The 21,712-nt window shown below is 43.8% G+C and overlaps 1 long non-coding RNA gene across 1 annotated transcript; it reads left to right on the top strand.

Moving 5' to 3' along the window:
* The first annotated feature begins 273 nt into the window (after positions 1–273).
* On the top strand, positions 274–6,670 carry LOC114705897. Its single transcript, XR_005090688.1, has 3 exons — positions 274–376; positions 1,386–1,811; positions 6,487–6,670. It is a non-coding gene; the product is annotated as an uncharacterized LOC114705897 (long non-coding RNA).
* The last annotated feature ends 15,042 nt before the right edge of the window (positions 6,671–21,712 follow it).

Genomic DNA, 21,712 nt, shown 5'->3' with positions numbered 1-21,712 from the left:
CATTTAAAATGTTTAATGAGAAAAGATTACTATGACAGACAGAGACCCCAAGCTCCTAGCAGTGACATTGAGGTCTCCAAAGAAGATGACAGGGCACCACAACTACTCCACCTGGATTGTGATAATGCTAACCACTGGGCACAACTTCCCTAATGCCATATTGGCTGCCAGGACCCTGCCCAAACTATGGACAAGCAGGACACCAAAGAGTTGATTGTTCCACTTTACATAGACAAAGTAAGGCCAGTTTCCCCCATGTTCTTCCTCCACAGGAAAACCTCTCAGCTTCTGGACCTGGAGGCCAAAAATTGATGCTGTCCTGGTACTTCTGCCCCCAACACCATGGAGACCACAGCAGCCTGGGATGACTGTCTAGGTAACGAACTAGTCTCTGACATTTTAATTGATACACAGACTATTTGTTATATTTTCTATTATAATTTATCCTTCTCAGATCTCTGATGGTATTGACAGCTAGGCTAACTATAGCTTAGCAGAAGCAGGCAACCAGGTTTTTCCCCAAGGCTGCAGCCACTTTGTTAGCTCATTGCATATGTAAAAATCAAGAATTGCTTTTTCTAGTGTTACTAGTTATTCTGTTGAGAAAAGGCAGACAGGTTTGTCTTTGTAACAGGATTCATATTAAAAGATAAATACATTTCAGATATAACTTTCCACTAATGGAACATTATTTGAGATGATTGTTCTAGGTAATAACAACTTGTGTCTCTGGTAAATGATTAGATGGAAAGAAAGAATGTTAAATTCTATGCAAGTTTTGAGGGTCTAAGAAAATGTTCTAAGGCAATAAAGATCTGAGGATATGAGAGTCTATGTAAGTTCTGAGAGCCTAAGACACATGAAGGTCTGAGGATGTGAAAACTTAAGTAAGATTTGAGAGTCTCAGAAAGTGGTTAAAGATGTAAATACAAGTTATAAGATATAAATAAGTGATTTAAGGTATGTGAAAATTGGGAGTGTTTCAGATTTCCTTCTCCTTTCTAGGCTATTGTTACACTAAGATTTCAAAAGATCAGAGTTTTAACATTGATCAATGGGTTATGATAAGCTGGTAGAACACTAAATATTTAATATTTAGTCACAAGCTCAAGATTTAAATTTCTTTTGGTTGTCTTCTAAGTATAGACTTAAGGTGCTTTTCATCAGGCCAAAGACATCTCTGTCCAATCTATATCTGTCTCTTTCAAGAGAGGAAAAAAAATGTCCATACTTTTTAACCCAAATCTATAGCTTTTGCTAGGACTCAAAGGTGTGAGTCTACTCCAGCTGTTTTACAGACACCTGTTACCTGCTTTCTCTGCAATGTGGATTTCAGTACAGATTGATAATGCTAATATATCTAAAACTTTTATGTCTTTTTGTAGACTGAAAAAAATCATGTAAACTTCAGAGAATTGAAGGAGTCATAAGACTTGGATCTACTTCTCACAGGTTAAAAGGACTCCAGATAAGTACAGCATAAGTTTCCCTACCTGTCTATCCCTGAGGATGGGATCTCTCTCTCTCTCTCTCTCTCTCTCTCTCTCTCTCTCTCTCTCTCTCTCTCTCTCTCTCCTGGTCTTGGGACTCCTCCCCTCCCCAATTGCTAGGACTATGAGCCTGAAAGTTCCAAACGTAAGATTTTACTTTAAGTTCCTAAATTTTAACTTTTGTCCCTAGTCTATATCTGTCTCAGCAGATTTCCCCTTGGCTGACAGACACATCCAAACATCAGCTGCTGACTACAACATCCTCCAAACAACTGAGAGCACCAGACTTCCTGAGAGCTGATGTGGACCAATCCAGCCAATGTAACTGCTCCCTGTCTCTACAACTTGGTCAGATAACTACATGCTTCTTTTCCTCCTTGCCTTTGACTAGCCTTCCAGCCTCTCTGGGCTCTGACAACAATGTCCTGGTTTCAGTAGGAAGTAGTTACAGAAGAGAGTACATCACCCCTTGTCCCTCAACAGGCTAGAATGTTAGATCAAAAGGAAACTCCCTAGCATAGGGAACAAAATAACTACCTATAGTGGCCTACCAGAAAAGGTACCTGTTAAAACCAAGTAGACCCAGATCTATCAACAAGAAGACTCATTAGCTGAAATAGTTCTATAGTATGATAGGGCACTCAACCTGCTCTATGTAAAACCAAAGAGGTTATTGCATAGCTTTACAAGAAAATTGTTGTTTCTATAAAAATCACTTAGGAATCATTAGAAATAATCTGGCTGTACTTGAAAAAAAATATTGCAAAAAAAGGGGCCTGAGATGAAGTAAATAACTGGTCCCCATTCTCATTCCAGGTTCCTTCTAGATAGTAACTCTGTCAGTCATCACAGGGCCTTTGGCCCTTCTGCTTCCACTAATTGCTGTTGGCTCTTGCATCATTAATGCCTTAACTAAATGATAATTCCTGTCTGGGTATCATTAAGCTGATGGTTATTAGATCTCAATATAAACAGGCATCCATCACAGAGTTAAGATTTGACTCAGTATACAACTCAAGGGGGAAATGTGAGAGCCAAAGTTACATTTTAAGTTTTAATTACTATGCCTTAGAGATCCATGAAACAAAAATGCCTCTGATCTGCAAGCCCCTTGCCCTAAGATAGATAATTCCTGAAATGTTGGAGGCTATTGTTTATGGGAGACAACAAGACACATGTTTTCACTCCCCTGAACAAGTTTATTTGACCCATCTGCACTGGATGTTCTTGATCACATGTGGGCAGGAGGTTCACAGGCAGGAAATAGGTCAGGATGTATGCTTGCCCCTGACGGAACCTGACGGGAAATGCAACGAATTATGGGTTTTCCTTCTTAGACCCTTGCAAATATTGATTCAGGGCCAATTTCCCAGAACCTGGGTATGGACCTGGCTAGAGTCCATCCACCTGGCCAGTATTTAATTAAAGCTTGCTTCAAATTTGGCTTTAAACTGTGGTAGTATTCTCAATTGGTGGGATTAACAGTTGAACTAGCTGGACCATAGCCTGTAAGCCATTCTAATAACGCCCCGTACATATATTCATTTTGTCAGTTCTGTTGCTCTAGAGAACCCTAATACACACATGCACAAACACAAAATATTAATAAAAAGTAATATATGACTAAACCAATAGAAAAGACAAAATGGACCATAAAAATATTTAATTCAAAAAAAGAGAGAAAAAAGAAACAAGAACAGAGAAGATAAAAAATAGCTAACAAAATGCTGTGGGTTTTTTTGTTTTGTTGGGGTTTTGTTTTTTTGTTTTTTGGGTTTTTTTTTTTGTTGTTGTGTTTTTGTTTTGAGACAGGTTTTCTCTGTGTAGCCCTGGCTGTCCTGGAACTCACTCTGTAGACCAGGCTGGCCTTGAACCATAGCTCCACCTGCCTCGACCTCCTGGGTGCTGGGATTACAGATATGCACCAGCCACCATGCCTGACTGGATGCTGTTTTAATTAGATTGTTTCATTGTTTTCATTAAGGCAAGCAGTCTAAATACCAAATAAAGAAGACTGTCAGATGTCATCTTAAAAACCTGCAAAGCCAACTACATTCTGTCTGCAAGAAACCATGTTAAGTATGAAGCCAGGGAGAAGGATGAGGAAAGATATGCTGCTCAGATCCTAGAAAGAAAATCAGAGTTGCTGAACTATTGTCTCTCTTAGTTAAGGTTCCATTGCTGTGATGAAGCACCATGGCCAAAGTCACTTGAGAAGAAAGGGTTTATGTGGCTCATACTTCTGTATCACTGTTGAAGGAGGTCAGGACAGGAATTCAACCAGGCAGGAACCTGGATGCAGGAGCTGTTGCAGAGACTATGGAGGAATGCTGATTAATGGCTTGCTCCTCGTGGCTTGCTCAGGCTGCTTTCTTATAGAAAATGGGCCAGGTCCTCCTACATCAATCACTAATTAAGAAAATGCCCTACAGGCTTGTCTACAGCCTGGTCTTCTGGAGGAATTTTCTCAATTGATTTTTCTTCCTCTCAGATGACTCCAGCTTGTGTCAAGCTGACACAACACATTGTCAAACAGACCAGAGCAAGAGAAATTACCTTAAGAAGAATATCATATAGGCATAAGGGAGTCAATTCACCAAGAAGACATAATGCATACTGAAGGATTAAAAATTATACAAGGCAAGTTTTGGTAGATTTGTAAAGAATCAAGTAACAAGTCCACAATTATACTTGGAGATTTCAACATTTTCCCTTGGTACAAAATGGGTAGATGAGAGAGGGAGGCAAGGTGAGCCAGGCATAGAACTGTCTATAATCTCAGTAACTAAGAGGCAGAGGCAGAAGAATCACAGGTTCAAGATCAGCTTAGGCTACATAGCAAGTTTGAGGCCAGCCTGAGCTAATAATGAGACTTTGTCTCAAAAAAAATAAATCAAAAAGATTATAGACAACACTATCAACAAATTTGTCCTAACCCTAATTGAAATGTAAACCATTTTTTAAGACAGAGTCTCACTGTGCAGCCCCGGGTGGCTTGGAACTTGCTATGTAGACCAGGCTGGCACCAAACTTCACACTGCTTCTGCCCCCAGAGTGTTGGGATTAAAGGTCTCTGCTACCACACCCCAGCTCTAATTGTTTTTATTTTTTTTAAAGTATATTCCTCTTAACACCAAACCAATATACATTCTTTTCAATGTCACTTGAAACTTTCACCAAGATAGGAAATATTCTAAGGGGTAGGGGAGGGAACCTTACTAATTTTAAAATAATTAAATTTATATAAAGTGTCTTATTAGATTACAATAGAGTCAAAGGAAAGATCATTAGCAAGCTGAGGGGAAATACAAAAACTTCAACAAAAGTTGACTATCAGGAAGATGATTGAAAATTCTCTCTGATGGTTGGGAAGGGAGCCGTGCACTTACAAGGGACATGTTAACCACCCAGGAAGTCATAGGGGACATTTTTGGGTCTTTTAAATTGAGGAGCTAGTGATAAGTAGTTCAGTTGGCAGAGTGAGTACAGCCCTGGACTTGGCTCTTAGAATCCCTGAGAAACTGAATTTTATAAAAATTAAAATATGCGAGGCATGGTGATATATATCTTTAATTGCAGCACTCGGGAGGCAGAGGCAGGTGGATCTCTGTGAGTTCAAGACCATCCCGGTCTTCATAGTGAGTTCCAAGATAGCCATCGTTACATAGTGAGACACTGTCTCAAACCACGGCCCCCCCCAAAAAAATTAAAATATAAGTTCAAAGCTAGCTTTGTGTACATAGTGAGTTCCAGGTCATCCAGGGATACATAGTGAAAACCTATCTCAAAAAACACCAAATAAAATAAAATACAACTAAAATGAAATAAAGTATGGTTGTGCAATATTAATTTAAGATGTGTTACATTCATTTATATTGTGGAACATTTGTTTAATGATGCAAAGACATGTTACATTTGTTTGATTAAATAAAATTAACCTGGGGTCAAGAGGCTGAGTGAGCAACTTGCTGACAGGAAGTGATAGGAACCATGTGTATCTAGGGCTCTTAAATGGGGACTGAGCAGAAGGATGCTGTTTTGGGGAGACATGAACTAGGAGAGGAGCTTAGCTACTTGCTATTCAGCCTCTCTCTGAGCAAGCAGAATTTCACCTCAACCTTTGAATCCTGAGTTCTTTAGAGGGATGGAGCTCTAGGTAAAGTTCCCTTTGGCGCCTTGTTAGAGCCCTGCCTGAGGAGCAGCGTTCCCGCCGGGCCGGGCCGTGGCTGAACCACGACTGGTAACTGTGGAGTGACAGCTGCCGATTAGGACAAGAGTTGCTTAAGGGGCGTCTACTGAATTTAACAAAAGACAACAGTAAATCAACATTTATTGAACATAGCTTGTGATGGTTGATACTGAGTGTCAATTTGACAGAACATAGAGTCACCCAGGAGACGAGCCCCAGGAACACAGGTGAGGGATTATTTAGGTTAAAAGACCTCTGGGAACAAATGGTTATCTAGGTTCAGTTGCTTGAGATGGGAAAATTCATTTTGGCTGTGGGTGGCTATGGTGATATTTTATTTGTACTGAAATGTGATTTTATTTGTATGTTAATAAATAAAGTTGCCTGGGGGTCAGAGCTTATAGCAAGCCATAGCAGAAGCTGGGCAGTAGTGGTGCATAATTTTAATCTCAGCACTTGGGAGGCAGAGCTAGGTGGATCTCTGTGTGTTCAAGGATACAGCCAGCATTGGAGACACACACCTTTAATCTCAATACCAACCATAGAAGACCTGGAGGTCTGTACAGACAGGCAGTGATAAGGTCATGTGGTTGGGTTTACAACCAATGAGAAGGCAGAACAGAAACACTATAAAAAGACAGACACACAGGAAGTAGGTCTCTTTCTGAGGGGAAGGACGGCAGCGGCAGCTAAGAATAAGAAAGGCAGTTTTAAGTCTCAGCTCTCAGCTACTGCTCTGACCTATTGGGCTTTTAACTCCACAATTGACTCTGTGTTTCTTATTTAATAAGACTGTTACATCTACAGGTGGCACCACTCCAAGGGCTGGGGTCCTAGAATGAAGAACATGGAGAAAAAAACTGAACACTGGCACTCTGTTTCCTGACTGCACATGCAGTATGACCAGATACCTCAAGCTCCTGCAGCCAAGACCTTCCTTGTTATGATGGAACTGTATCTCCTGAAATAAACACTTCCTGGCTTATGTTGATTTTTTTTTTAACATTTGTTTGTTTGTTGAGAGGAAGAGGAGACCTCTGAGGACAGCCTGCAGGTGTCTGTCTTATCTTGTCACTATGTGGATCTTGGGGATCAAACAGGTCGTCAGACTTTACCCACTGAGCCATCTCACCAACAACAAGATGCTTCTTGTCAGGGAAAGACAATGAGCTAACTAGACATCTTTCATCATCAAACAAAACTTCCAGTTCAGAAATGTATTACATCTAGTTGAGTCATTGGCCAGAAAACTCCCATGGAACCATCTAAACATCTCTGGTATTGACAAAACTATCAATTGTTCTCCATAAACGGATGGTAACACCCTGTTACTGAAGATAGCAATGAACACAGAGAAGCTGGTGCCTAGAACCTCTACCTGCTGATTAGTGTTCATGGCGCTAGAAGGTGCTCTGCACACCGCCAGAGGAAAAAGGTAATCAACCAACCCAGCTGCAAACCCTGCCATCTACAAAGTGACCTGCTGTAAGATATGCTGGTGCAAATAGTGGCACAAATATTATGAGAGTAACTAATCACTTTCTGACTGAATGTAAAGCCTACTTTACAAGGTGGAACCCTGGATAGGCCATGGGTCTAGTGAAAAATTAAATACTATTGTTCTGTTAAAGAAACATTGTAATAAAATGACTCCTAATGACCTTCTGATATACTCAGAGGGCAGTGCTCAACCATCATCAAAGAAGCTCCCTCTTGCAATAGACAGGAGCCAGCATAGGCTCCACAACTGAACAATGTGTGGAGAGTAAGAGATCTTGGAACACTGTCTTAAATAGGATGTCTCCATTACAGCCCTCCCCTCAGGGCTCAGGGAGTTATGTGAAGAGGAGGTGGTTACTGTAAGCACCAGAGGGGATCGATGACTCCAAGGAAATGATCTTCCAGACACAGAGGACTGACACACATAATAACTCACAGAGACATGGGCAGCATGCACAGGGTCTGCACAGGTTCAAGTCAGACAGGGTTCCAGTGTTGAGAGGGGGACGTGGACAGGGGCTCCCTTTCCTAACCCAGGAATGCAGTTGATACCCTCTTACAAAGGAAAAAAAAATTGGCTTTCTTGATTGGAGTCTCACTGAGTATACTAACCACACTTCAGGGTGGTCCACATACCCAGCAGCAGATGGCCAACACAAAATGGACTTCATGGTGTTTTTGTGGACTTTTTGTCTCATATTGCTTTGGGCTTTTGTGTGTTTGTTTGTTTTATCTTATTGGTCTTTTGCTTGGATATTATGATTTCTGGTTGTGTTTTTGAGGATTTTGGGTTTGTTTTATGTGTATATTTCTTTCTTGAGGGCCACTACTTGTTTTTTTTTTAGAATTTGTTTGCCTGTTTGTATTCTAAAGAGAGAGAAGGAAAGGGCATGGAACTAGGTGAGTGGGGAGGTGGGAAGGATCTGGGAAGAGGAGGAGGGGAAAAGCATGATCAGGATATATTGTATGATAAAGATAGTTTTTCAATTAAAAAATGTTGCTTCTTGTCAGGTATTTTTCCCCAACAACAAGAAATATAAGTAACATACAACCTACGAGGTAGTTAGATCAAGCTCATGGCGTCAAATATTGACATCAAAACAGACAAACATATTAATGATCTAAGCTCCCAACTTAACAAAGAAGATCAAGGTAAATAAATGCAAATCAAGTAGATGGGAAGAAAAATATGAATGGAAGTCAATAAAGCTGAGGACAGAAATTGATCAGATCTATGTACAAGCAGATTTTCCATCATTAGCATTCATTAATTTCTAGCCAACTGGCCCAGAATAAAAGGAGAGAAGACGTATCTTCAGGAATGAAAGATATGCTGAGTTCAGGTAAGGACATTTGACAAGTCTGAGACTATAGTTTCAACCCCTTAGCTGAAATGAAGTTCTTTGAAAGACACCAACCATCAAGACTCTCTTAAGAGATGGAAGGCATGACGAGGCCTATGTTTTATTGAGGAAATTGAATTCATAGTTAAAACTCACAGTGAAACTGTACAGGTGAAGCCTGAAGTGCGTCATCTTGATGCTCCCTGACTGGGACTAGGTGACTGCCTCTCCCTGTCTGCTGCTGGACGTGAGAGACGACAGGACCCAGAGTCTCATGGGTCTTCATATGAGTGCTTCATTGGAAGTCCTCAACTCTCAATAATCAGGCGTACCAAGACAGCCTTGGTTTGTAACCCAAGAGGACAAACAAGCAGGCAAAGTAGGTTACATTTCTACCAATGGCTGAGTGGTTGGAGTTCCAATGAAGATATAGTAAATACTCTGGAAGCACTGGGAAGTAGCCAGAGGGAGGCAGAAACTGGAAAGGAATCGAAGTTGGAGAGGGGGCGGGGAACTGAGTTTGTTTTTTCACCTCAACAGCTTTGCTTGAAAGCAGAACCTAGTCAGCACTTTGTGGAGTTACTGAAATTTAGACAGAAAATTCAGTCTCAGGGCTGGGGAAATGGTGCTGTCAGTAAGTGTCGGCTGTGTATGCCTGAGGACCCGAGTCTGGATCCCTGGTATCCATGGAAAAAGTCAGGTGTGGTGGTTAAGAGCACTTCCAGAGGTCCCAAGTTCAAGTCCTAGCACCTACATGGCAGTTCACAACTATCTGTAACTCCAGTACTGACTACTTTAATCCCAGCAGAGGCAGAGGCAGAGGCAGGTGATCTCTGAGTTCAATGCCAGCCTGGTGTACAGAGCAAGTTCCAGGCTAGCTACACAGAGAAACTGTGTCTCAAAAAACAAAAACAAACAAACAAAAATAACAAATGAACAAAAACACCTCAAAACCTAACAAATGGGGCTAAACAGCACTTGCTGCTGTGGTGGAGGACCTGGGTTTTGATTCCCAGCATGCACATGGCAGCTCACAACCACCTGTAACTCCAGTCCCAGGGTCTGATGCCTTCTGGAAGGCATCAAGCATGTATGTAATACACATACATACATGTGATGCACATATATACATGCATGCAGGCAAAGCATCATACACACAAAATGAAAGTAATAAATCTGCTGGACGGTGGTGGCACATGCCTTTAATCCCAGTACTTGGGAGGTAGAACCAGGCAGATCTTCTGTGAGTTCAAGGCCAGCCTGGTCTACAGAGTGAGATCCAGGACAGGCACCAAAACTACACAGAGAAACCCTATCTAAAAAAAAAAAAAAGAAAAGAAAAGAAAGAAAAGAAAAGAAAAAGAATAAAAACCTAATAAATCTAAAAAATAAAAACAATGACAACAACAACTAATAGGGTGTGGAGGGCTTATGCCTTCAATATCCGCATTCAGGAGGCAGAGGCTGCAGATCACTTAGTTCCAGGCCAGTCAGAGTCTCATAATCAGACTTTGTCTCAAAACAACAAGAAAATCAAGCTGTAAGATTAAGACTCTCGATACCACACCTAATGACCCAAGTTTGCTCCCCAGGCTCACATGGTGGAAGGAGAGGACAGACTCCACACAAGCACCTGGGCGTGTGTCCCCCCACTCCCCAACACAAATAAATAAATATAATACAAAAATATTAAAAAGAAAAGGAAATGACAGATTGATATGGAGAAATCCATAGAAGTTTTATATTATAAAAATGAAACCTAACAGAAATGGGAAAAACACTCATAGCATATAGAACAGGGATATTAATAATCAACACATACAGAGACATTGTAAACAACCCAACAAACCAGGTAGTGATGGTGCATGCCTTTAGTTCCAGCATTTGGGAGGCAGTGGCAGGCAGATGTCTGGGAGTTCTAGGACAGCCTGGTCTACAGAGCGAGTTCCAGGACAGTCAGGGCTATGCAAGAGAAACCCTGTCTTGGAAAAACCAAAAAGAAAAGAAAAGAAAAGAAAAAAATTGTCAGTAAACATAGTTCCTAGAATTAAAATAATACTCAATGTGAGTTCCAGGACACAAAAAGAAAGTTTCATATATGATTGGCAAGTTTGATAAGTTTAGAGAGTATATTTGCATGGCATGCATTGTATACTTAAATAGTTTTTTTTTTTTTTTTTTTTTTTTTTTTTTTTTTTTTTTTTTTTGGTTTTTCGAGACAGGGTTTCTCTGTGTAGCTTTGCGCCTTTCCTGGAACTCACTTGGTAGACCAGGCTGGCCTCGAACTCACAGAGATCCACCTGGCTCTGCCTCCAAGTGCTGGGATTAAAGGCGTGCACCACCACGCCCGGCACTTTAAATAGTTTTATTCTTCAAGCAATCTCTCTTCCAGTGATATGTCCTGCAGAACCATACAGTGAATGCTCATCGGTGAGGAAACAGCTAAATTAATCATAGCAGGGGCTAGAAAGATGGCTTGGTGGTTAAGAGCACTTGCCGCTCTTGTAGAGGACTGGGGTTCAGTTCCTAGCACCACAAGGTGGCTCACAACCAGTAAGCAATAACTCTAGTTCCAGGGCATCTGATGTCCTCTTCTGACCTCTGCAGGCACCAGGCATGCACCTGGTACATAGACATGCACATAAAACAAAAATAAAGGAATCTGTAATGGCAGAAAGAACAATAAGAGAAACAGGAAGGAGAGACAAGAAAAGAGAAAAATATGTGAAGCCCAAAATTCTGGGAGGGAAAAAGGGCCAAGGGAAGGATGGAGGAAGGGGGGGAGATATCGAAGGTGTAGGAGGAGATAGAAGAGGAAGAGGAAGAGGAGGAGGAGGAGGAGGAGGAGGGAGCCAGCAGTGGTGGGAGTTGACTCAAGGATAGCATCCAAGGCCTGGGGTCAAACACTGCTGATTAAACATCATACCCGCTTCCCACTCTGAGCACAGCTCATCCTGTCTGTTACAGTGGTGAAGGAGGACAACTGAGCTCAGGACTGGAGATTCAGAGACACACTCATCTGCTCCACTCCCTCCTTACCTGCTCTCGATCCTCACACTCATCAGGCTCTCAGTGAATGGGACTGTGGGGGATTCTTATGGCCATGGGGAGAGTCTCATGTTTAGGTGTTCAGTCAGAAGCAGAAATTAAGCTGAGATCCATGAGGTCATCCATGGTCTCATAGCACCAGACAGTACAGGAAAGAGGCAGATGAGGTGGTGCTTTAAGAATGCTGTCAATGTAACTGTAGGCAGTTCGACCCTATCCTCTGAGTATGCCTTGGCCATTGTCACCTTGAAATCAGAAAAAGCTGTGACCCTCACAAATAGGGCCTATTAGTGTTGCCCGACCCGAGATCCCAGTCACTCACTCCTTATCCCACCCTACAAATGCATGTAATCCTACCCAGCTGCAGTGGTCTTGGAGATTTAGAGTATATGGGAGGAAGAAGGTTGATTGAAGTTGCATCTCCAGAGATGCAGCTTTTGTGAATCATCTGTGCTGGGGCAGGTGTTTTTTATTTATCAGCGTTATTTACTGGGTGCAAGAAAACACAAAGTACAACAGAACCCATTGTAAGAGTTTTTATTAGGGAAGAGAAAGGGTGGAGGTGGGTAGGCCTACCAAAAAGAAAGGTGTGTGTGTGTGTGTGTGTGTGAGAGAGAGAGAGAGAGAGAGAGAGAGGAGAGAGAAGAGAGAGAGAGAGAGAGAGAGAGAGAGAGAGAGCTCTGAGAGAGAGCTGCATACTACCTCTGGCGAGAGGGAGAGTGAGCTGGGAGCAGATAGAGCCTGCTTTGTTAGGTCACCTCACACATGCGCATATGGGCTTACATAGCTATGCCATGCATGTGCATAAATTATGTGATCACACCGTGTGCAGATTATATGACCATGCTGCACATGAATTACATAGGACATAAGGCCCTGGAGTGACTAAGCATTTTGCCTGACTGCTGACATCACAATCACTGACATGTGACTCCAAAAGTGGCTAGGAATAATAACATTCCACCCTTTTTGTTATTATAAAAAGTAGGGGTTGGGGTGGCAGGTGAACAGAAATGGGGGTGCCGTGTCTCTCAGAACTGCTTCCAACTAACTTGTAGGCATTGGTTAATTTTTTTGGGGGGGTACTTTTCTTGATGTAGCCAGACATTCTGAGGAAGCTGAATTGTCTTCGCTGCTGTTTTGAGCCCTGTGGAATTGTCCAGCACTGCTTGAAACCTGACAAACTTGGACCTGCCAAGCTGAAGTGGATCTGACCTGTCAGGTAGGTCCAAGCTGACTCCCTGGAGCTCAGAAGAATTTTTAAGTTTACAAAGGAGAAAAATTTCAAGACATATTAAGAAGCAACAGAAGGGAATTTAAAATCCTGAGCTGGTAGCTATGATATTATAGTGTTTAGTACTTTGCTATCAGAATTTTATTGGTTAGTGTTAAAGTTACAGAGTCATATAGTGAGAGAGAGAGAGAGAGAGAGAGAGAGAGTGAGTGAGAATGAGAGAGAGTGAGAGTGAGTGAGAGAGAGTGAGAATGAGTGTGAGTGAGAGAGTGAGTGTGAGTGACTGAGAGTGTGAGTGAGAGAGTGAGAGAGAGAGTGAGTGAGGTGTAAGTGAGAGTGAGTGAGAGTGAGTGTGAGTGAGAGAGTGAAGAGAGAGAGAGTGAGTGAGTGTGAGTGAGAATGACTGAGAGTGAGTGTGAGAGAGAGGGTGAGAGAGTGAGAGTGAGTGAGTGAGAGAGAGAGAGAGAAATCTGTAATCTTTTTCTATTATTATCAATTAGTCTTCCTGTCTTCACCTGATAACAAACCTTAAGGCACCTGTTTCCTTTTATTATCGCAGTATCAATTCAAGCATCCAGGAGACACAGGTTAAATGCTGAGGGCATTTAACAGTAGAGTCTGTTTTTTGCAGAATTCAGACCCTTTTGAGTCTGGGGGTGTGAATACCTCTCGAGTGTTACTTGTTTCTTACGCGCCTGGGTGTATTTGACGGTCCTCGCACTTCTGGCTCTGTGGCTGATTGGTGGTCCTGTAACAGAGCTGAGTGGTTCATTAGAAAATTTGAACATGTTGTTAGAGACACAGAAGAGGGAAACTGATGAAGCAGAATGTGGTTGGTAGAGTCTGGAGAATCAGGAAGAAAAACATAATGGGGTTCCCAGTCCAGTGGGGTTGAGTGTAGGTGTCGATGAAACCTCATTCTTCTGGATTTGGAGACAAGGCATTAGATCTCGGTGTCCTCTGGAACTTAGGGGAGCAGGGCCCTGTTTGCATCACTGTGTATGAGGAGGAATTCCCCTGGGTTGGGGTGGGGTAAAAGGCTAGGAAGAATAGGAGAGGAGCTGCTGTGAGTCTGGGGTCAGGGGAGTGGGGGGAGTAAGCTCCTATCTCGGCTAGAAGTTCTCTTCCCATTAGGGGCACAGGGCAAGTTGGCATGACTTGGGTAAAAGGATACTCCTGAAAATACAATTAAGTGGTGGGGTCTGATGAGGTAGGTAAGGCTGTCCCCCTACCCTGACAATAGGGAGATGAGGAGAAGTGGGTCCCCAAAACTCCCTCAGGACCAAGTGAGTGGCCCCAGTGTCCACGGAGGAAGGAAATGGATCACCCTGATACTGTGACGGCTCCCTGAGGCTCCCTGTGGGAAGTGACAGTTGTCGGGCTGGAGCCTGGCACCTTCACTCATGGCCAAGTCCAGAAGGTTTGATTGGAGGGTGGTCTGTGTTTGATGTCCCTCTGACACCAGGTGCATGGGGGCAGTCAGCTGACCAGTGTCCCTCTTGGTGGCACTTTGCACATGGCCCCAGTAGCCCACGTGGGGCAGGGCAAGGTACACAAGCCCAATGGCCTTCTCAACCACATTTAAAACAAGGACCTGGGGGACCTCAGGCAGCTGGTCAGATGGCTGTGGCCAGCATTTGATATTTTTTGTTTATGGGCTTTCTCATCTCTCCCATGGCACACCTTAAAAGCCAGCACTAAGACTTCTGTCTGTGGGGTCAGGGGCCCTCTCTCCTGATGCTCAAGTTTGGCCTTAATGTTGGGGAATCTCTGCAAAAAGAAATGAGTCATAAGGAGCTGTCTGCCCTCTGGGCTCTCAGGATCTAGATTAGTAAGAGGGCCTTTGTCTTGAAGCTTTTCATAGTTTACTGGTTTGACAGCAGCCTTACAAAGACCTGTTAGGAGGCAGGTTGCAAACTGATCTCTAGCTAGCCACCTGGGGTGTTGTAACCCTACTATGGATCCTGATCAGGGACCACCTCAGCTCTGGGAGGATGTGCTGTGTTAGTCTGGTGGACCTTATCTGCATGTATCCTAGCCTGTTCCCAGACTTGTTTGTGCTCCTCAGGAAGTAGGTTGTTAGTTAGGATCATGAAAGGTGAGACTATAGGATTGGGTGATATATTGGAATTGTTTCTATCTGAGAGAGTTCTGCCAGTGAGAAAGGGACATGTACCTTAACCAGTCCATCCACCCTGCTACCTCTCACAAAGGGAGGGCAGCTGCCATGTTGGCTTGACTGGGGTGGGGTTCCTTAGCATCTCAAGAATATGTGACAAGGTGAGTAAAGGTGGGAGCCAGAGTGGGGCAGTTGGAGCGCCCAGTACCAGAGGGGAGGAAGGGGCTGGAGGAGCTGAAGGAGCAGTAGTTGGAGAAGAGGAAGGAGTGGGAGGCTGGATAGGCGGGGCTTCGTTAGCAGGGTCTGGAGCAGTAATGAGAGCTTCCTCTGGTTCCGCTGCACAGCCAGCAGCGGTGTGGGCAGGTGAACAGGAATCAAGGAGAGCGGGTTTGGAGCTGAGACAGAGAAAAGCTTGGCTATAAGGAAACTTTCCATCTGCCCATTCAATGACAGAAGTTAAATAACTCCCATAAAATATAGGGATCAAACGAGCCATTAGGTGGCCATTTTTATTGTTATCTAAGGGATATTTAGATCATTTTTCAGTGAAGATGGATAAGCTTAGAAGTCTGTAAGTAGATCATTAAGCTAAGAGGTCTGAGGGTTTCTAAAAGGCATCCCAGAGGACATGTGGGGCTTATGGGGTTGGAGGTCTTGTTTCCCATGGCTGTGACAGAGAGAAAAAAGAAAAATAAAAAGATAAATGAGATCCAATGGCTATAATATCTCAGGTATCCCAGAGATTAAGCGAGGATCGATAATTGCACAAGTCACTCAGTGTTCCATCGAGCAAAGAGTGAGACGGGTGTGGTAGCCCAAAGGAAGAGGGTACACAAGAAACAAATGAAAACATGGCCTCAGACCACGGTTATGAAGAATGGCCAGGGGTGGTAATCACTGTTGGGGGCTAACTGTAGCTGCTGAATACTGTGGATAGGGGTACCCCAATTTCAAGGACACCAGAGGGGTGTTGGATAATCGATGGTCATTCTCATGAGTCCAGGGAACTGTTTATGCTGACTGGTTAAAGGAAAACTCACCAATTGAAGTAGCCAGTGTTATGCAAAGTGATCTGGTGGCCAGGCAGATAAAAAGTGGGCAGTTGCAAATGAACCAACCTGGTTCAGGATCCCAGCGCAGGGCACCGGGAGGGCCCCTGTTTGGTTATGGTACCAATGTTATTTATTTGTTGGCATTATTTACCAGGCATGAGAAACATGGGGTACAATGGAGGCCACTATAAGAGTTTTTGTTAGGGAAGGGAAAGGGTTCCGGGGGGGGAGAAAAAAAAGTGGGGGGTGTGGGGAGAGATGCGTGCTATCTCTGGCAAGAGGGAGAGAAAGTGGAGAGGGGTAGCCTGCTTTTATAGTCACGTCAAGCATGCATACATGGGCTTACAGAGCTATGCCACACATGCACCTAGATTATGTGATCATAATCTGCAGATTATTGACCATGCTGAACATGGATATGTAGAACATAAGGCCCTGGAACTAAGCATTTTGCCTGACTGCTGACAGCACATGTTGTCAGCCTGAAAGTAACCAGACCCCCTGGAAGTAACCCCAACCATGTCCCTGGAAGTAACCCCACCAGTGCCTCTGTATGTAACCCTGACCGGTACCCCCCTGGAAGTAACCCTGACCAGTGCCTCTGTAAGTAACCCTGACTAGTACCCCTGGAAGTAACCCCTACCTGTGTCCCCATAAGCAATCCCAAGAAACTCAATGGCTCCTCAAGCTGGACTTTAATGAAACTGTTTCTTTGGTCTGTTGGTGCCTTATTTAGGGTGAATAGATATTTCTTTGTTTCCCAAAGAGAAGTCATGCAACGCCTTCCTCAATTAGAAGTTGTCAGTATTGAGGGACGGTGGAAAAAGAGGAGGCAGGGGAAAGTTAGGTAGGACTCAGCATATGACTGAGCAGACAAATGGAAACATTACTCAGAGAGAGGGGAGAAGGTCAATCTGAGTAGTCCCTAAGTACTTCAGCATTTAGCCTTGGGCTGGGTGGAGTCAGCATCCCTAGGGTCTGATCCCTTGATCCACATAAACAAAGACATGTGGAGATTTAAACTTCTAGTGTTAGAGGTGGGGAACTAGTTTAAAGCAAGACCATTCCTTACAACGTGAGACCCTCAGAAAGGAGAAAATCAAACATGGTAGAAGTTCAAGGTCTTGGCTTGGTGGATTATGACCCAGGAAGCCAGAGAACTGAAAGAAGTGAGGCCAAAATTCATGCAGTAGAAAAATAACGAAGACTATCAACAAACAAGGCATAATTCCTCCATGTCCCAAAAATATACATCTCAGATGATACCTGAAATATAATAATTTGGATGCCAAAAGGAATGGGCTGCTTATCTAGTAACAAAATCGGGTACCCTGGGGTCTATACAAGAATTGGTAAGTATACAGCAAACATCTGACAGCTTACTTGTTTTCCAACCATGGCAGACAACATTACTCAATCTTGGACTCTCAGAGAAACATTCCTCATTTTGCTTTCACAAAAACAACTTTGCTGTAGAATGTTTGTTCTGTATGCTGTGAATATGTGTTGCTCTGATTTGGTTGATAAATAAAATGCTGATTGGCCAGTAGCCAGGCAGGAAGTATAGGTGGGGCAGGTAGATGAGGAGAATTCTGGGAAGAGGAAGGCTGAGTCAGGAATCATGGACCAGACACAGAAGAAGCAAGATGACAAGGCAGAACTGAATAAAGGTACCAAAGTCACGTGGCTAAACATAGATAAGAATTGTGGGTTAACTTAAATGTAAGAGCTAGTTAGTAAATAAACCTGAGCTAATGGCCAGACAGTTTGTAATTAATATAAGCCTCTGTGTGCTTACTTGGGGGATGCAAGTGGGAGAGATTTGTCCCAACCACAGGAAAACCTTCAGCTACACAACTTAAAGAAGGAAGGGTCACCAGGGTGATAGCACATACTTTTAGTTCCAGAATTTGGGAGGCAGAGGTAAGAGTATCTCTGTGAGTTCGAGGCCAGGCTGGTCTGCATACCAAGTTCCAAGCCAGCCAAGGCTACATAGAGACCCTGTCCAAAAACTAAAACAAAAGGCAGAGAAGTTTAGTTTGGCTTAAGTTTGGATTACCATCCATCCTAGTGGGGATGCTGTGAAGGCAGGAGCTTGAGGGAGCTGATCACAACAAGTTTGCAATAACATTGGAGAGAGATGAGTGTCAGTGCTCAGCTGGGATACCCACATGCCATGGAATGAATATGGTCAGAGAACAATTTGCAGGAGTTTGTTCTCACTTTCCACTATGTGGTTTCTGGAGATCAATCTCAGATCTTCAAGCTTGTTGAGACATCTTTCCAGGCCCAGGCCCTCAGATCATAGAATGGTACTGCATTTTCAGGAGAGGTGATTTAGAAACTGCCTCATAAAAGTCCTCAGCAATTTGTTTCCTTGAGGTTCCTAAATCTCATGAAGTTATAAATCAAGGTTAATCAGCACATTGAATACATCATGAAGGTGTTCTCATGCATGAGCATGTGGGCATGCATGATCCCAGGTGTGTGTGTGTGTGTGTGTGTGTGTGTGTGTGTGTGTGTGTGTGTGTGTGTAGGCTGGGATCAACCTCAGGTGTTGCTTATGGGGTGCCAACCACCTTGTGTTTTGTTTGGTTGGTTTTGGGTGGGTTTTTTAAATTTTGTTTTTGTTTGTTTTGTTATGATAGTTTTTTCATTTTTTGTTTTTGTTTTTTGAGACAGGGTTTCTCTGTGTAGCTTTGCGCTTTCCTGGAATTCACTTGGCAGCCCAGGCTGGCCTCGAACTCACAGAGATCCGCCTGCCTCTGCCTCCTGAGTGCTGGGATTAAAGGCGTGCGCCACCACCGCCTGGCATTTTTTTTTTTTTTTTTTTTTTTTTTTGAAGACAGCGATTTCTCTGTGTGCCCTGGCTGTTCTAGAACTCACTCTGTAGACCAGGCTGGCCATGAAACTCAGAGATCTGCCTGCCTCTGCCTCCCGAGTGCTGGGATTAAAGATGTGCTCCACACTACCTGGCTTTGTTTCTTTTCTCTTTTGAGACAGGGTCTCTCAGTTGTCAAGCAGGGCGGGCTGGCTTGCCGCTGTCCTTGGGGACCTCCTTTCTCCATGCGCCCAGCACTGGAACCACAAGCACCCCTCAAATGCAGAGCTTTTTTTGTTGTCTGTGGCGGGCGGGCTGATGTTAATCCCTAAGACCACCACCACAATTTAAAGCCAAATTTTGAAGCATGCTTTAATTAAATACTGGCCAGGTGGATGGGCTCTGGCAAGGTCTCTACCCAGGTTCCCAGGAAATGGCCCAAAATCAAGTATGGCAAGGACTTAAGGAAAACCCTGCCGGACGGTGGGTGGCACATGCCTTTAATCCAGCACTCGGGAGGCAGAGCCAGGCAGATCTCTGCAAGTTTTGAGGCCAGCCTGAGCTACAGAGTGAGTTCCAGGAAAGGTGCAAAGCTACACATCACAGCATTTCCCATCAGGGCCAAGCATACATCCTAACTTATTTCTTGCCTACGTCCCTCCTGCCCACATGTGATCAAGCTCATTCAGTGCAGGTGGGTCAACAAACTTGTTTAGGGGAGTGAAAGAAAACATGGGGCTTGTTATCTCCCCTAAACAAAGCCTCGGCATTTTCAGGAACTATCTGTCCTTGGGCAAGGGGCTTGCAGATCAGAGGCATTTTTGTTCCACGGATCTCTCAGGCATAGTAATAAAAACTTAAATGTAATTTTGGCTCTCACGTTGACTGGAACTCAATATGTAGCTCTGACTAGCCTAAAACTCACAGAGATTTACTTGCCTCTTTCTCCTGAGTGCTGGATTAAGGCTATGTATCTGTCATGCCTGGCAAAGGTTTTGTTTTGTTTTTCTTTCAACATCAGTTTTGGGGACTGAACTCAGAGGCCTCACGCTTGTATGACAAGCACTTTATTGAGGGACCATCCTCCAGCCCTCCTTGTAGATACTTCCTAAAGGTACATTTTTTTCTTATTTTAAAAAGAATGTGTGTCCTTGTAAAACAATGAGAAGCAAAGGAGAGAAGAAACCATGGAGAACAGCGCTGCCCGAAACCCGTGGCTCTTACATGGTGCTCCCGAGCTGGGGCCTCTGCACCCGAGCATTGGTGAGTTAAAAGACCCCGAAAAGTCTCTGAAAGCAAACCCCCTTTGAATCTTCTTCTCTCCTGTATCTTGTTCCTCTTCTCCCCCAAAATGAGTCACAGAAACAGAGTTCCTCTCCCCAAAAGGCTAGCCATAGAGCCAGAGCACCCGCTCCAAGCCAAGCCTAAAACCTAGACAAGGCACTGTCCTTTCTCCCTTGCAGGTGCTCATTCCAGAGAGACCCTGCTCCATTCCTAGGAGGAAGAAAATGCTAAAGTGGTCAGGAAGGATCTGAGCAGACTCCTTGCTGGGTTTCTCAACTCCGTCAGTAAACATTAGAGCTGTTGCTCAGTCCTTGTTTGCTTCTGCGTGTCCCTGCATTCCTCACCAACACCCTGATCAAGAAAGCAGTTTTCTGAAGGCTCCCATGTCAACAGGAAACAGATTTTTTTTAAAGTGTTCTTTCCTCTTGCTAATTTATTTTCTATTATGGGCTGCCGGTGTGTGAAGAAATGGATCAGAGCAGTACTTTCACATCTCAAGTTGTCACTTAACCTTGTATCATTAGCTTCTTATTGTGTTAGGAATTATACATAAAAATCAAGCCAGGCACCATGGTACATCCCTGTAATCCCAGAACTTGAGGGGCAGAGGCAGAAGGTCTCTGTGAGTTCAAGGCCAGCCTGGTCTATATAATGAGTTCCAGGCCAGCCAGGGCCACAATTGAGACCATCTGTCAAAACACAAACAACAGGGCTGGAGAGATGCCCAGAGGTTAAGAGCACTCACTGACTGTTGTTCTTCCAGAGGTCCAGAGTTCAATTCCCAGCAACCACATAGTGGGTCACAACCATCTGTAATGAGATCTAGTGCCCTCTTCTGGCTTACAGGAATACATGCAAGCAGAACACTGTAAACATAATAAATAAATAATTTAAAAAACAAAAATACAAACAACAATCATCTTCACCAGTTCATCACACAGCTCAGGGATGGTTGTAATATTATCTTTTGATTGTTCTCATTTTTATTTATGTTGCTTCAATTCTTTATCTTTATGAAATCAGAGCAAGGAAATATATTTGAAAATACTCATTTCAATATTCCTGCCAGTTTTCTTAAGCTGTAAGAAACAGAGTCAGGTGGTGGTGGTGGTGGTGGTGGCGGCGGTGGCGGCGGCGGGCGGCGGCGGCGGCGGCGGCGGCGGCGGCGGCGGCGGCGGCGGCGGCGCGGCGGCAGGGGCGGCACACGCCTTTAATCCCAGCACTCAGGGGAGACAGAGGCAGGTGGATCTCTGAGTTCGAGGCCAGCCTGCAAACCTGGTGTAGAGTGAGTTCCAGGACAGCCAGGGCTACACAGAGAAACCCTGCCTTGAAAAAACAAACAAGAAAAAGGAAGGAAGGAAGGAAGGAAGGAAGAGGAAGGAAGGAAGGAAAGGAAGGAAGGAAGGAAGGAAGGAAGGAAGGAAGGAAGGAAGGAAGGAAGGAAGAAAAAGGAAGAAAAAGAAAGAAAGAAAGAAAGAAAGAAAGAAAGAAAGAAAGAAAGAAAGAAAGAAAGAAAGAAAGAAAGAGAGTTATGGAGTTAAGGAACCTGACCTCGTCCAGTCTCCCTTGAGGACTACACCCTTCCCCTCTCTTCCACTAGAAGGCAGAGAGCTCCAGGCTAAGATGTGACAG

Source organism: Peromyscus leucopus, unplaced genomic scaffold (assembly GCF_004664715.2).
Source record: "Peromyscus leucopus breed LL Stock unplaced genomic scaffold, UCI_PerLeu_2.1 scaffold_686, whole genome shotgun sequence".
Classification (NCBI taxonomy): Eukaryota; Metazoa; Chordata; class Mammalia; order Rodentia; family Cricetidae; genus Peromyscus; species Peromyscus leucopus.
The sequence above is the reverse complement of the archived record's forward strand: the minus strand, read 5'-3'. Positions and strand labels throughout refer to the sequence as shown.